This window comes from Ursus americanus, chromosome 27 (genome assembly GCF_024610735.1).
Source record: "Ursus americanus isolate L20-20 chromosome 27, mUrsAme1.1.p, whole genome shotgun sequence".
NCBI classification, from domain to species: Eukaryota; Metazoa; Chordata; class Mammalia; order Carnivora; family Ursidae; genus Ursus; species Ursus americanus.
In genome coordinates this window covers 7,148,676-7,163,197 of record NC_142153.1, presented here as the reverse complement: position 1 = coordinate 7,163,197, position 14,522 = coordinate 7,148,676, and the positions used below count along the sequence as shown (strand labels likewise).

The 14,522-nt window shown below is 40.8% G+C and overlaps 1 long non-coding RNA gene across 1 annotated transcript; it reads right to left on the bottom strand.

Annotated features, from left to right (window-relative positions):
• Positions 1 to 5,527: 5,527 nt before the first annotated feature.
• Positions 5,528 to 11,021, bottom strand: LOC148107605 (uncharacterized). Its single transcript, XR_015721942.1, has 3 exons — positions 10,882 to 11,021; positions 8,132 to 8,224; positions 5,528 to 6,585 (listed from the first exon to the last, which is right to left on the bottom strand). It is a non-coding gene; the product is annotated as an uncharacterized LOC148107605 (long non-coding RNA).
• Positions 11,022 to 14,522: the final 3,501 nt, after the last annotated feature.

Below are 14,522 nucleotides of genomic sequence, written 5' to 3'. Positions count from 1 at the left end.
TTAGTTTGAAATGTCTCTTTTAGGTTATTTGCTAATGAAGCAGATGTACAATGTGTGCTCGGGGAAGCAATAGAGCCCATGCCTTCAAGTTTGGTGAAGTCATTTTGACCTTGGTAAAAGTTATAATTTCCTGGGAACCCAGGAATAGGGCCCACAAACATTAAAAGTTGAAAATTTCCTTTATCGGCCATTGGCACAGATTCTCACCAGGCTGATGTCAAGCTGGTGGCTGGGACTGTGGTCCCATCTAAGGCTCAGCATTCTCTTCTAGGTGCTCATGGTTGTTACTGGCTAAGTTTGGTTTCCTGCAGCTGTGGTTGAGGGGCCTGTTTTCTTGCTAGCAGTTAGCCAAGGACCACTTTCATCTCCTAAAAGCCATCCTCAGGTCCTTGCTATGTGGACTTCTCCATAGGTTTTGTCACCAAATAGCAGGTTACTTCTTCAAGGCCAGCAGGAGACTCTCTCTGTTCAGCAAGGACCCAGCTCCTCTGGGACCCAACCCAACCTCCTTTTGATTAACTCAGAGTTAACTAATTAGTCATCTAGTCATGGAATTGGAATACCTGTGTACCCACAAGTCCCACTTACACTTAAGGAGAGGGGCTTATACAGGATGTGTGTACCAGGAGGCGGACATCTTAGAGACCATCTTAGAATTCTGCCTACCGCGCTGCACAGCTCATGTCTTTCTTCCTCTGGAGCTCCTTAACACATGCACACATATCTCTGCACAAATGCCTGTTGAAAATCTCCAGACAGAGGTCCCAATGGCTTCTCAAAACAAATAACCCAACCCAAGTTGTCTTTCTTCTGTACTCTATTGTACAGTGAAGTCCGCAGACCTCACCATACCTGTCAGTCATACTCAGCCCTTCCAAGAAAAGTAACTTTGATCATGAGTGACTCACATTCATGGCTCCTAAATGGAAGGACACAGCCCTGTTATTCTAACCAATAGTGACTGGACCAGGAATTTGTGTATATCCGGAAGTCAAGCCTATATGAATGAGAAACCAGCTACCGCTGAAGTGGGTGGGTAGCAATAAAAAGGCATTTCATACAGAATGATGGTAAATTGACCTTGTCAAAATTACGTTTTCAGTAATAAAATAATTCCTTCCTAACCAAGGAAATTATCTTTCTGAAAATTATCATAGTCAGGAAAATCAGTCTTTAAGATTAAGATACCATAATTAATGCAGAGTAAGAGGGAAAATAATTTTAAATTGCCTTAAATATTCATATTAAAATGATGGTAAATAAAAATTTCAAAGACTCCTATCTCCATTAAAAAAATCAGATGATATAGCATTAAACTTTTCCTCCTCTCAGCCATGAAAAAAAGAATGAAATCTTGCCATTTGCAACAACATGGATAGACCTACAGGGTATTATGCTAAGTGAAATAAGTCAGACAGAGAAAGACAAATACTGTATGATTATACTTATATGTGGAATCTAAAAAACAAAACAAGTGAACAAGCAAAACAAAGAAGAAACAGATTCGTAGAACAGAGAACAATCCGGTGTTTGTCAGAGGGGAGTGGTGGGAAGGACCAAAGAAATAGGTGAAGGGGATTAAAAGGTGCAAGCTCTCAATTATAATATAAATAAGACAAGGAGATGAAAAGTACAGCACAGGGGGAATATAGTTAATAATATGTAGCAACTTTGTATGGTGACAGATAGTAGCTAGATTTATGATTATATCACTTCCTAATGTATATAAGTGTTGTACACCTGAAACTGACATCATATTGTATGTTAAACACACTTCAATAAAAAAAAAAAGATTATGTAAACCTTTGTTCCCCCTGAATCACCTTGTTTAGTTGTTTAAGAAACATTGCTTCTTATGTACGACCTGTCCAGACAGATTTCCCCACAAGTTTTACCTTGTGGGGGAAAAAACATCTTAAATTTAAAGCTTTCAAACAAGCCTTTCTTGGTTGAAATCCAATGCATTTGACCTCTATGCTCTAGTTTTGATTTTGCAATTCATGGAAAAATAATAGCCTGTGCTTTACAGAAAATGTATCGATGGGGTCTGATCTTCGAGTTACAGTCTAGATCTGGTCTCTAGTCGATGTATTAGCAGGTAGAGCATAAGTGGAGCTTGCCTCCTTGCACTATCTGCAGCTTCATTTAGCGGACTATATAATCTCCATGTTGTCCATGCATTGACACTTATATTTTGGATAAGATTGTGTTGCTTCTGGAGTTTCCAAAGGTCCTAGAGCAGCCTCTAAAGAAAGAAGGGGGCAAAGCAAAGTCAGGAGCAAGAAACAATGCTTGCAAGTCAGAAGCAATCAGTGGGCATCTGCTTAAGTTTTACTGAGCTATTTCATTCTGGTGCCGTATTCAGAGCCTTCTTTGGTTTTCTTTTGTTTTTTCCATAGCTTGCAAACAGAATGCCAATTCTGTAATGAACCAATCCTCAGGCTATATAACAATATATGTAGTTTATGTTAGAGGCATGCTTCTTCAATTTGCCTCACAGATTGTGTTTCAAAGAACTTCTGTTTGCATCAGAATTTCCCTAATTGAAATATATTTTAAATGTAGTAGGGATGGAATACTCTATAAGCAGTTAAGAGTATCTGACTACTGAGAAAATAATTCTGGAAGAGGAATTATGAGGCCTGTATTCTATTATCCATTCTGACACCACCCAGCTATAATCGTAGCTCTGGACAAGTCATAACCTATAAAGCCTCTGTTTAATTAAGTGTAAAATGCTTTTGATGCATACCTATTTCATGATTTTTGGTTGGAGAATGTTAGAATGTATTAAAACCAAGGCTAAAGTATATCTTCATTCACATGTTCTGGAATTGGGGCCTCACATAATTTTTTTTTTTCCCAATGAGCAGAAGTATTACCAAAGCTATGCTTCCTAACCCTGGAGAGCTGCTTTATTATGAAACTCTATCTAGAAAATAATAACCTTGTCTCCACTAAATCATTTGACAGAAACAAATCTTCCGACTGTAAGGAAACCAAAGGCTGCAGCAGCCCTTGACCAACTGGGTCAGACCCGAGGGAGAAAATTCTCCCCAGAGGCCTCCTGACATTCACTGCACTGAAGTCAATATGCAATTACAAAACAGAAGAGCAGGATGTGGGCAGTTTGGTTTAAAAGTGGATTTTTGGGGTGCCTGGGTGGCTCAGTCGGTTAAGCAGCTGACTCTTGATTTCGGCTCAGGACATGATCTCAGGGTGGTGAGATTGAACCCCAAGTCCAGCTCCAAGCCCAGCTTAAGATTCCCTCTCTCCCTCTCTGTGTGCCCCTCCCCCTCCTTCTCTAAAAACAAACAAATAAATTAAAAGTGGATTCTTTTTTTTTTTTTTAAAGATTTTATTTATTTATTTGACAGAGATAGAGACAGCCAGCGAGAGAGGGAACACAAGCAGGGGGAGTGGGAGAGGAAGAAGCAGGCTCATAGCGGAGGAGCCTGATGTGGGGCTCGATCCCACAACGCCGGGATCACGCCCTGAGCTGAAGGCAGACACTTTACCGCTGTGCCACCCAGGTGCCCCTAAAAGTGGATTCTTAATCCCAAATCCAACTTCTCATGGAGGAACAGAGTCCTAAAGGCAGCATTCTGCTAGGTGAGCTGGGCTGTATGGCTGTTCAATCCTACTCAGTGGGAAAGAACAGATCTCAAAGGGCATGTGATTTCTTAGAATTGCCCATTATCTTGACATTAAATTTATGATGACAAGATTCTTCTTGTGGTAGGTTAAAATTCATATGTCACATACAATATTGAAATCCAAATCGATATACAATACGAAATCCACACATATATCTGGCTGGAGCTACATATGTCTGCACCTATGATACGTGCTTTGGGTATAGCTATCACTGCAAAACTGCAAGCTACTGGCCTCGCCCAGGAACAACCTATAATACAGTGCCTAACATCTAATACAACATTGATACAGGTGAATATTTAATGACTGTTGAAAGAATGGATGAATTAATCTAATTGCATGTGATCCAGGAAAATTCCTTAAGCTCTCTTTGCTTTCATTACTTCATCTGATAAAATGGGGATAAAAATAATGCGTATATTTTGAGTTATAAGGGGGATTAAATGAATTAATACACAGAAAGTGCTCAGTAAGTGTTAACCTTTATAATTAGTTGGGACATAAGATGTGCACACACATAAAACAAATAAAATTCTCGAGTGAAATAATAAATCACCCAATATAGCAAGTGGAAAATAAGGGAAATATGTTGAAATGGGTTTTCCTGGGGTGAAATAGATAAAGCATAAAGGCAGAATGGAGTAAGAGAAGCATCAGTAGGCGCAAGAGTCCATACTCGGATGGGGCCTGGGAGGATGAATGGGTAGTGGCTGGACAGATGGAGTGCAACAAAATGGTAAGTTGTGAATGTCACTTCAGTATCAGTTTATAATATATGTGAATGTTTAGGAATTCCAACCAACTTTAGAAATGGTGTAGAAATCTACACACAGAATATCCTAATGAATATAATCCTGTGTAACAAATTATTGGAAAGACTTTATTCTCATGCTACTGTACCTGCACCGACGTAAGTGCACGTGCCTCATTTGTAGAATGCGTAGCACTTGATAGGTCCAAGGGACATCTTTCCCCCTATCTCAGGGTCAAAGGAAAAATATGATCTAGTAATTGTGAAAATTGTGTTTTAATAAGATTGGATTGCATCCAAAAATCCATCCAGATGTTCTCAAATATAATCAAGTATGCTAAAATATAACTAAGGTAAGAGAAAACTGTAATGTCACATTTGCCTCATGGCACAGGTTTGGAGGTAATCGCTTCTCTAGCAAGTGATCACCTGAAGGTATCAGCAGGGGTACCGGAAGTGGAAGAGAGGCTATGTGACAAGGTGCTCATAATACTCCAAAGGTCACCATGAAGAAGAAAAGGGGCTGAAGTAATAATAAAAAAGAGCTTAGGGCTCTACTGGTGTCTCCAAGTATCATGAAAATGTGTTACATTTATATTTATTTGACGTCTATCAGTTGCTATCTATGTGACATGATTAAGATCCAGTACAAAATAGAATAAACACATGCCCAGCCTAGTTGTCTGATCCATATTACATGATTAAGTGGATGGCATCTTTGTAGAGTATGAAAGGAATTCACAAAGAGTACTCAGGGCCCATGTCTCTACTGGAAGGCAGATGAATGAAGGGTTTATTAGTATAACAACTAGGACCACTCAGGCAATTGGAAAATCCTGCTGTTTTCTGAGAGGAAGCCAAGAGACAACTGGGCTATGATGAGCCCATGTTAACAACCAGGCTGCCTGCAGCATTCACAGGAGTCCTTCTGGCCTAGTCAGAGAGACGAGCAGGGACCATTTGACCATGCCCCATTTTCTAATGCCTCCTTCTCAGGGCCATTTGTATGTCCAAATAGACACACACACACACACACTCACACACTAGCTGGAATCCATTCCAAAGTCATTTCTTGTTCTGGTACATGGAGAAATAACTATAAGTGTTGCTCCACTCCCTGCTTCAGAACACAGGCAAGAGATAGAAGAGTTTCCAATTCATTAGAAAGGACAGGACTGTGCAAGATGCTCAGTGGGGATTTGTCCATGTCTTTCCAGCATTGCCTACTGGCTCTCTCTGCATCAGTATAGTGACAATCCTCCAGGCTGGAATGAAATATTCCACAAGACAACCCAATAGTGTATGTTATATATTTCATGTTCCCCAAGCAATTTTCTATTTTCAAATGATAAATCCAAGAAAATACTTATTGAACTTCTAGTATATCCCAGTGCTATATTTACACTAAGCAATACAGAAATTAACAAAAGCGCATACAGCCTGGTGAGGAAAATGCCCCTTCAGCAGGTCATTAAAGGGTAGTGAGTGCATCACATGAGGGGTGACTGATGCCTTGAGAACATTCGTTATGGGCCTGCTGTCATCTAGGGGTGAAGCAGGGCCTCTCTGTGGAAGTGATTCTTAAGCTGCAGGATGAGAGGAGCTTACTTGAGAGACAGCAGAGGGCAGGAATAATGGTGCTCCAAGCAGAGGGAACCAAGACGATGAGAGCAAAGGTGAAGGTTTGGGGAGATGCCCCATTCAAAAATTCGAGTTCAAGAAAGGATTCTGTTTGATTATAAATCTGCTTCCTGTGAGTATGGTAATCATGAACAGGTTCTCCAGCTCAATTATCCCCAAGCAGCTGACAACCAAGAGTCAGACTGGGGTCCTTGTTGACTCCTTGAAAGACCCTATGAGTGCACAAATGGGCTATCATTTCCATCTTTCCTTATATCTTCATTTGGAAGATGTGCTGGTTGATCAAGTGTACATAAATCCAATTATATTTTAGGGAGGACATGGCAGGAATTGTGCAATAAATCCTTTTTAATACAATGACTTATGAAGAATAGGATGAAGATTTGTATAATATGTTGCATCCAGTGCAGGCAGCACCCCCCTTGTTCAGCTGAGCCTCTTCTTCAGCCAGCTCTGTGATTCGTTCTCCTCTATCCAATGAACTTGCTTGTTCTCCATTACTGCTGATGGCAAATCTCCCTCAAAGGCAGAAACACCTAACAGAAAAGAGACAAGAAGAGGGAACCCTAAAATGTGAGGGTAAAAATTCGGAAATATTTTCTCATCTGTGTTAATGAGCTATTCACAGAAACCCCTTTCCAAGTGCTCCTCATTGGCCAAGACTGGACTCCAAGAAAAATCAGGGCCCCTCTCTCACGAGGTGAAGCAGGTAACAGCAGGTAGAGATAGGTCTTGTCCTCTTAAGAGCAAACCTAACATTAAGGAGAGGTTCTCAATGGCATTTCTGTTTTTTAAAAAAGCATCCAGAGCTTACTTGCAAACTGTTCTCAGCAAATACTACTTAGAATTCGAGATTCTCCAAATTCATCCCCAGCTGGATCTTGAACCTGTCTATATTTGACAGATACTGTTAGTAGTTAACTCAATACACTTTTTCCCCTTCCACCTTAGGATAACTATGACAGATATCTTCCATCTGCCCCTCTAGATCCTTTCTCCTCCCTTCTCCATCCTGATATCAGCCTCAGGATACTGACCTATATGGACAACATCAAAAGGTTTGTCATCTGGCTTCTGTTTGGCTAATAGGGAACTTTGGCAGATATCAGAAGAAGGGTAGAAAATAAGTACAGGTTATCAGTTCATTCTCTTTTTCCCTCTGAGTTTTCCCTGGGCTAGTTGTATCATTTAATGAAGTTAATGCTCTTTTCAAGGTGGCATTCTCTACTTACTCCAGCCCTTCCTGATTCTTCTGTCACTCTCTCTTCAACCGTTTATAACTAAGGATGATCTGGCACTAGTCCCAGGTTACTATATCAAGGCTTCAGGATGCCCTAGACCCAGCCATAGTATTGTGTGCAATCTGGTTATAGTCTTAATATTTTCACTTGGATGTACCATCTTTTTTCCTGCTGGATGCTGACTGATACAGTTATATTGTCATATACAGTATACAGAGCCAAAATCTGTTCAGGATAACAATGTGATATCTCAAAACCAAAGCCCAAAACTCGGCTTATTTTCTTGCAGGCAAGAGTGGTCATGTGACAACCGAGGCCAATGACATGCAACCAAAAGTTGGGAAGGAGTGGGAGACTTCCGGAAATGTCCTTTAAAAGGAGATGGACTCAGCTGCTTTGTCTCTTTAGCCTTTTACTTTCTTCCTTCAAGGACAGTAGATACCGTGCCCCCTTTTGAGCACAAGCATGAAAGCCACATGCTAGGGATGGAGGAGTAAAAGCTAATGAGTGTGGGAGCCTTATGGCATTGAAGTGGTCACAGCACCAGCCCTGGACTTCCAATTTCCAGATTACTTGTTACATAAGAAAAATAAATCCACATTTAGATGAATCAGTGTGGCTGGGTTTCTGTCACATGCAACCAATGTGATCCTAACTTACACCTAGCAGTTTCCTCCAATTCTGCTTGCTTTATGAAGGCTATTTATATAATCATCCTCTTTTTTTTTTTTCCCCCTCCAATGTCTCAAGTTTAAAACTATCAGCTTCTCTGGTTTTTGACACTTCCTTCCTGCTTCCCATTTCCAGGTACCCTGACCTTGTGCATTTTCAGACTACCCACCTAGAAACTAGACCCTTTTTCTTGACTTCAGGATACTTTCTGATAAATCTTCTTTGAGTTCAGTCCACTGAAACAGCTCCAGAAGTCTAGACTCTAAGAAGAAAGTAGAACATGACAAGATAATGTAGTCAAACACCCCTGGAAGTTGGAATCAGACAATATGTAGTTATTTCTCTATTACTTTCTGCTTTGTGACCAGGGGCAAGTTAATAATCTCTTCTAGGGTCAGGTTTTACCATGAAAAAAAAATGGATAAGTTGGTTTTATTTACGCAATAGAGTTGTTATGAGATTCAAAATCGAATAAAAATATTTTTCAGTTTTGAAAAAAAAAACAGTTCCACAGTCAGCATACTAATTTAGGAATTATTATTGGGATCTTGGAGATACAGTGCCGGAAGATTGGGCAGAAGCCAGGATGCCTGGGCAAATGTGAGCCCAGAGGAGAGAGTTAACCTTTGGTACTTCAGGGCCTCCAGCAGCTAAATAATGTTATTATTAATATCATCTGCCTCGCAGAGTTTTAGGATATTCACTACCCCAAATAAGGCTTTCTCACGGGCACTTGACTTTTCTTTCTCCCCCCTCTCTGTTGAGAACATAGCTAGTGGTTTATTTGGAAGCGGTGGGGGAAGGGGGCATAAATAAATTATTCAGAAACAACCTCCTAGTTACTGCAGGATAAAAAAATCTGGATATTTGTGGCAGTGCAGTTTATTTCCTATGGGGCTGGAAAAAGGAGGCATCTGGCAGATACTTCCTTTTGTCTGGATCAGGCTTTTTCTCTGATTCATTTGGTGCTCTCACTACCTGACCAAAGTCGTGGCCAATTAACTTCCATCCACCAAGTCACTAAAGTCCTATGCGGTATTTCCTCAGGAATTAGTTTTTTAAAATGAATCTCCATCTAACCTTTCCTGCACCGAAAGGACTTAGTAGAAGTGAGTATTGCACACACACCTGATGTTTATAGCACCAAGGCCAGTCTGGTTTGTGTGAGCCGTGGCGTGGTACAGCAGTTTTTGAGTACAGCCTGCAGCCAAAATGTCTGACTTTGAATCCCATCTGTACCACTTCTAATTATCATGACCATGAGTAAGTTACTTAATCTTTTCATGCTTTACTTATCTCTTTTACAAAATAGGACTGGTAAGAGTTCCCCTCTCATAAGTTTGTTGTAAAGATTAAATTATAACCAAAATGCATGGAACAGTGTAAGGTACTGGCACATGGTAAGATTCCATGGGGTTTTCTAGTTGTCACCCTGTTGTAAACCAAGGTGGGAATGCGGACCCAATGTTCCATATGATTCAGTTATTCAAGAAAATCTAGACAGTGTATTTACATTATAATTTTATATATTGACACCCAATTTTAAAAACCTTTAAAAAATAAATAAAAACCTTTAACATTGTATACACACCAAACAAAATATGGGTGAGGGTTGAAATCAGCCTATAGGCTTCTACTTTTTCTGTGAATTAGAGATGCCAAGAGTAGATGTAAAATTTCATGTAATGATTCCCAAATTCCGGGTCCCTAATTCTTGGAAACGTTGACTTGAGTCAACGTTGAGTCTAGGGCTGCACCTAGATCTTGAGTGGAATAAATTGGTATGGGAACCAGGAAAGCAAGTACCTGCTGTGTGCCAGTTCTTTGCCAACACTTGACAAATGGAATCTTATTACCTTTTCACAATAATATGAGTGATGATGTGATATTGATTTATAATAAGAAATCTGTATTTGCTCATCATGCCTGTTTCTGGTACAGAGCTCCTAAAACCCTCGGAATTTCTGACTGTTGAGAGCTATGAAGATGTCTTTTGTCATGTTAATGATTGACTTTCTGGACAGCTCCTAAAGCTATGGGCCAGGAGAACCAACCATATGACTAGAGGGTTGGAACTCTCAGTTCCACCTCCTGACCTCCAGGAGGGGATACAGACTGGAGATTGAATAGATCTCCAATGGCCAATAATGTAATCAATAATGGTTATGAAATGGATTCTCTATAAAAACCTAAAAAAAGAGAGGCTTCAGAAAGCTTCTGGGTTGGTGAACACTTGGTGGTGCTAGGAGAGAGGCTCTGAGATAACGCAGAAGCTCCATGCCCTTTCCGCATATTTTGCCTTATGTGTCTCTTCATCCAGCTGTTGATTCATATCCTTTAATGTCTTTTGCAATCAACTGGTAGTCTAGTGAGTTAATGAATTTCCTGAGCTCTAGGAGCTGCTCTAGAGAATTCATTGAACCTAAAAAGGGGAACCTGGGAAACTCTGATTTATCACCCACAAGTCTGGGTGACAACCTAGACTTGTGGCAAGCATCTGAATTTGAGGCAGCCCGGTGGGACTAAGTCCTTAACTTGTGGGATCTGATGCTATCTCTAGGAAATAGTATCAAAATTGAGTTGAATTGTGGAACACCCAACTGGTGTCCAAGAATTGGCATGGGAGAACAAACAAACAAACAAACAAAAAACACTCTGGAATTGAGACCAAGAGCCCTTCAGTAGGCCTTGTCATCGTCCTTTCATAGATGAGAGAACAGAGACTCGGAAAGTTTAAGCAACTTGCCCAAGTTTGCACAGCCAAGATTAGCAGAGCAGGAATTCAGACTCAGATCTATATGACACCAGTCTACATTTTTGACCACTTTTTGAAACTACTTGTCAGTTAAGCCAAAGAAAGGAAAGGAATATTTGCCACTGGTATAATAGATAAATTCCAAAATCTAGTGGCTTACTTACCTCAGCAGAAGGTTATTTCTCACTCACGTAAAACCAAAAAGTATGGATCTGATGAGTGAATATCTTCTGTTCAATCTTTAAAAGACCTGACTCCTCTTCTAACTTGGGCTTGTCTTTCACATGTGACTTCCAAGGAAGAGAGTGTGGGAAAAGTGCATGGGGCATATTACATCATAGGTATTTATAGGTAGGGTTTGAAAGTGGCGCAGATCACTTCCAATCATGTGTCCTCTTCCGCATCTAGTCACGTGACCACACCAGGCACGAGAGGAATCTGGGAAATGTAATCTAGCTATGGCCCAGAAAGGAGGGGAAAGTGGTTGGTAAACATTTGGAACTTTCTTTTTTTTTTTTTTTTTTTTAAGATTTTATTTATTTACTTGACAGAGAGAGAGACAGCCAGCGAGAGAGGGAACACAAGCAGGGGGAGTGGGAGAGGGAGAAGCAAGCTCCCAGCGGAGGAGCCTGATGTGGGTGGGGCTCGATCCCAGGACTCCGGGATCACGCCCTGAGCCGAAGGCAGAAGCTTAATGACTGAGCCACCCAGGCGCCCCTCTTTTTTTTTTTTTTTTTTAATATTTTTTAGTTATATTATGTTAGTCACCATACAGTACATCCCTAGTTTTTGATGTAAAAAACTTTCTGCCACAGAGGTTTGTCTGTCAAAAATCCCATCTGAGATGTGATAACATTTTTACTCACCTAGATCTAGGATTCTTTCTGGGTGGGGCTTGGGGGGGTGAGTCTTTGAAATTAGATGATAAGACTGTCAGTGACGGGGGCGCCTGGGTAGCGCAGTCATTAAGCATCTGCCTTTGGCTCAGGGCGTGATCCCGGTGTTCTGGGATTGAGCCCCACATTGGGCTCCTCCGCTGGGAGCCTGCTTCTTCCTCTTCCACTCCCCTGCTGTGTTCCCTCTTTCGCTGGCTGTCTCTCTCTGTCAAATAAATAAATAAAATCTTAAAAAAAAAAAAAGACTGTCAGTGAGATGATGATGAAGGCTCATATGTAACTGTTTTCTCAAGAACATGTTTGGCTTCTTCTGTGTTAGCGTATTATAGAGGCCATTTCTTTCAGATAGTTTATAACCTTAAAAAAGTTATGATGTGGACATTTCTTTAAATCCCATAATCCATCATCAACCATAGTATTATGTAGTAACTCCCACTTTTAAATTGAATTTTAGTGCTCCCCATTAACAGTTCACTAGAGAGAAATGACAAATAATTTCATGGCTCAAGAGCAGCAGACAGATGAGTTCAGCACAAACGAGGTCTGGTATCATTGCAGGGGGTGAACAAAGTGTGTAGCCTTCACATTAAGGGTATTTGCTTTCCATCTTTCTAATTGCATAATGTAGCCTTGCTAAGGGTCATTAGCCCATTGTTTTTAGATGAGCAACCGAACAGGATTTGTCTCTTTGTTGCCATTGTTTCTGGTTGCCCCTTGTTTGTTTTACAGCAGTGGGTTCAGGAACCTTACAAGTTTAAACTCTCTGCTTCAAGGTATGAACCAGTTTCTCACTCTCATTTAAAAGGAAGATGTTCCAGAGTACCCAATTTTTCCCTCCTTTGAGATTTTTCTTTCTTTTTACACTATTCCAGGAAGAATTGCACCGTAGCCTCAGTTTATTGGAAAGATTTGTAAATGCATCTGGGATTTGGCTGTCTCACACAAAGTCTTTTTTTAATGTATGGAACATCCCCTTAGGGCATCGGATGCACTCAGCCTGGCTGCCTCCACATTAGCCACAGAGGAAGGGAGGGGTAGGCTGGCTGTCTTATGTAACCTCTATCCGGGGGCCTCTGTAGAAAGAAGAAACTGGTAACATTATGGCAATTCATCGTTATTCTCTAGGAGCAAGCCCCCAACCAAACTATGGGACGTCTGCTCCATAGCTTACCATTCCCAGACCTCCAAATACTCTTGACCACTGTGGGGCTAAGAGCAGGGTGCCCCCAAATGTGTCACTTTGGCATATTGATTACTTCAAATAAAAGTTGTGTAAGAGATAGTCTGTGCAAGAAGGACATTCAGACCCTCCTCTGTCCCCCCTGAAAGCAGGAAATATGTTCCGATATGAAAAGTACCCTGCCTGCGCCAGGAGGTAAAGAGACATCATTATCACCAGAGATAGGAAATTTACAGCCAAGAAGGTTGTATAAATAATTCTTGTTATATTTTACTAATTTACTATCCCAGCCAAAATTCTGTGTAGAATTCCTTACTCATTGAAACTCCCAAAGTTCAGTTTTCTTCATCCTGTCAATTCCTCAGATTTATTGTTTCTGTCTGAAAACATTGGTCTACCTTGGTCATTACTTCAGGTCTCAAATTTCATTATTGGGCTTCTGTGCACACCTAATATAACTTTGGTTTTTCTCCTGTTGATCTGTCTCATGCAAATTTAATTCTTAGTCCAGCTGGAAGACCTTGAGGGTAGAGGAAGAATTTTTCCTTCTCTACACCACAGTGTCGGAAAGGGAAGTTGAATTAAATGACAGGAAAAGCAAATGGCATAATTTGTTTCGCACTAGGAAGTAAAGAAACTGAAATTCCTGCCGTCCCTGCGAGGCTCATAAGAAGCTGTTCTCTGCATCACTTCCACTCACTGGAGAGAAGTAAGATTTCATCCAAGTCCACAGAGGTCTGTGGCACTGCCGTTTCACTGTCCTCCTCCAGAAAATCATGTCATCTACCCATTCCAGAATACCCCAGACATTAACCATTAACCATCTTTCTCTGCTGCTACACTTCACCCTTAGAGGGAGGGCCCAGTCCTATGACTGCCAGCATGTAGTAACCCAAGGAAAAAAGTTCAGGAACCCAAGGAAGAGTCTTCTTATCCCAGAGCAGTTATGCATACTTTAAAATCATCTGCTCCTCCCAGGGACTCTACCCTTACTCACTCTGAAGAGCTACAAGGCTGGCAATTCTGAGATCAGGATGGCGCTGTGGTTGATTTCTGGAAGAGGCCCTCTCCTGATCTGTAGACAGCCATTGTCTTGCTGCGTCCTCTCATGGTGGAGGCTCCAACCTCATGACCTAATTACCTACCAAAGGCCCCATCTGCAAATATCATCACATTGGAAAATAAGGTTTCAACATATGAATTTGGGGAAAGCACCAGCCTGCGGTCTAAAATAACAATTTAAAACCATAGTGAGATACCCCTTCACAGGTACTAGGATGGCTATAATGAAATTAACAAAGAAAATAACAACTTTTGGCAAGAATGTGGAAAAATGGGAATCCTTTCACATTGCTGGTAGGAATGTAAAATGTTGCAGCTGCTGTGGAAAACAATATGGAGGTTCCTCAAAAAAATTAAACACAGAATTACCACTCGACCCAGCAATTCCAGTCATAGATATAGACCCTAAAAGAATTGAAAACAGGTATCAAGTAAATATTCATGCGTGGATATTCATAGCAGCATAATTCACCATAGCCAAAATGTGGAAACAAACCAAACCCCCATGAATGGATGAGGTAAACAAAATGTGGTTTATACACACAAAGGAATAATATTCATCCATACAAAGGAATGAAGTTCTGATAAATGGTGCAACATGAATGAGCTTTGGAAACATTACGTTAAGTGAAAGTAGCCAGATAGGGAAGGCCACGTACTGTATAAT